Source organism: Oryzias melastigma, unplaced genomic scaffold (assembly GCF_002922805.2).
Source record: "Oryzias melastigma strain HK-1 unplaced genomic scaffold, ASM292280v2 sc00184, whole genome shotgun sequence".
NCBI classification, from domain to species: Eukaryota; Metazoa; Chordata; class Actinopteri; order Beloniformes; family Adrianichthyidae; genus Oryzias; species Oryzias melastigma.
Window position 1 is genome coordinate 717320 of NW_023416879.1, and position 2533 is coordinate 719852.

At 36.2% G+C, this 2533-nt stretch overlaps 1 protein-coding gene across 1 annotated transcript in view; it reads right to left on the minus strand.

Moving 5' to 3' along the window:
• agrp (agouti related neuropeptide) overlaps nucleotides 1-2533 on the minus strand; it is a 30845-nt gene that overhangs the window by 3884 nt on the left and 24428 nt on the right. The window lies entirely within an intron of this gene.

The following is a 2533-nucleotide window of genomic DNA, read 5'->3' on the forward strand; positions in this document are numbered from 1 at the left end:
ATGGATGGATGATGGATGGGTGATGGATGGATGGATGGATGATGGACGGATGAATGGATGGAAGGGTTTGTGCTGTGGGTTTTCGGGTTGTGTGGATGATTGTAGACACATGCAGTATGTAATTATTTATAACTATGCATACATTAACTCTATAGTTTAACATTGTGCAGACAACTTGCAGTTGACTGATTGATTGATCGATTGATTGGTTGGTCTGGTTTATTTCAAGCATTATTCCTGAAAAACAAAACACAAAAATCACAGCTTTATCAAACTTATTACAGAAATAATGAAATGCAGTTTGATTGGTTGCTTGGAAATGACTGTGAAGAAGTGAATTCATGTAATCCCACCACTACTAAGTTACCAAATTTTACAGTTTTGCTGAGTTTTTGAAATTTGATTCTCACCAGATCGAGGGCAGATTTTTTTTAATAAGGGGCTAATTGATAATTGATTAATCTCATAAAGCATTATTTCCTTGTTTTAGTAAATGGTAACATCAATCACACACCATGTTACTGATATGTAATACTCACTAACTACCATTAGAATACAGTTTCATATTCATCCAGAAATCAAGTAAAGAAAATCAATACCTTATTGATTGTAATGTAAACATTTCAGTATTTATTCCTGCACATCACACAGTGTAAAACTCATTAGTTGTGATTAAAAAAGCTTTGATTATTTCATCACATTCAAGTTCAGACATTTGGAATTCTTCAAACACCAGTTGATCTTTAACTCGTCTTATCTTCATAGATTAGAGTTTCTTTATCCATTTTCTTGAATGTATAAATGCTTGAACATTGTTTGAGATCATTACTTAACTTGTTCCAGAGTTTAGTTCCACACAGAAACACAGAAACTTTTCTTTGTGGTTCTTATCAATCTGACCTTGAAGTTCCTGCATCCTCTCAGTTTGTTCCTCCTTCATTTCTAAGAACTGTTTCTGGATATTTATGGGAATGTTTTCCCACTAGCTCTGTATAGTAACTGTGCAGTGTAAAGATCAACGAGGTCATACAGTTTTAGAATTCTGGATTGATCAAATACATTGTTAGTGGGATCAAGATAACCGGCTTTATGTATAATTCTGATGGCTCGTTTCTGAAGCATATAGAGAGGATGTAGTGAACTCTTATAATTATTACCCCAAACTTCTATACAGCCGGTGAAATATGGTAATATTAAGGAGCAGTACAATAAATATCCACAGTTGTATTCTAATATATATTTTGATTTATTTATCATTGAAATACTTTTTGAAACTTTAGTTTGTTTGTGTCTGATGTGTGGCTTCCAACTCAGTTTGTTATTGTTAACTTTAATTGAGACTTCAGCATTGGCTTTGTAATTACCAAAAAACTTCCCTTGGTAAAGTTACCCACAAAGTCTCAAACTGACCTGGGGTGGTATTTAGTAATAAATCACATCAGATAGTTGTAATAGTGCATAAATACACAAATTCTAATGGTTTAATCGACCAAATACCACATCAGATCAGTCTGAAACTTTGTTGGTAACTTTACCAAACGGGATACTATACATGAAAAGTTAAATGACTGAGAAAATTAGGAGTTTTTATTTTATGGCTCTGTGAACATAGAAGCGATTGTGCATGAATACACAGATGGTGCATCAGGAATCCAGTCATTTAACTTCTGTGTAGGAAAAAAACTCACAAAAAAGAAGTAATATTTCATAAATAATTTGCTTCTGAAAAGCTTGAGGATATCATGGTTGGGGCCTTTAAGGAATGTTCCAGATTCTGTAGATAGTCCTTGGTGTCTCCAAAGTTGGTGTACATACTTCTGCTGTTAAAGTGGATGATTGACAGTCTTCCTGCTGGGTTAACAGAGTTTTTAAAGTCATCTGTGCTAGAATATTTGCAGTCCAGATTAACAGTGGAAAAGAATTGATCAGGGTCTATGTCATCTTACAGGTTGTTATCATGATCACTGAATATGTTAAGCTCAGGTTGCCGACAGTTCAGATCTCTCTGAAAGTCGTGCTCACAGTTGACTGTTGTAGAGACTGTGTTTTTTATCAGTCATTGTTAGTGAAGTTTGTCTCCTCACCTTGTAGACCAGCATCAAGTGCTTTGAATCTTCCTTTGCTTCTTCAAAAAGCGCACTCTTCGGGCAAGATCACTATTCCATTTAGTGAGGTTGTCATTCATCATAACATTAGATCCCTTCAGATTTCTACCTTGCTTCAGTAAAGCGACTTTATGTATCCAACTGACAAACCTCAAGAGAATCGCAGGTCTGTCGGCCTCTCTTCTCTTAGGGAGCGGGCAGCAGACCTCGATTTTATTTGTTTCCAGAGAAATTCCTTTTCCCCGTTTCTCTGCGGAGCTCGTCTCCTGCTGGTCAGATTCCTCTCCGTTACAGCAGTCACTGTAAAAATGACCGGGGTTTGAGTTTCAATCCAATAATAGTCACATCACATTTCCTGGAATTCTGTTCCTGGTCTTCCATTCATTTCTCAGTGACATCCGCTCGATTGACAGCCTGCTCATTCAGAG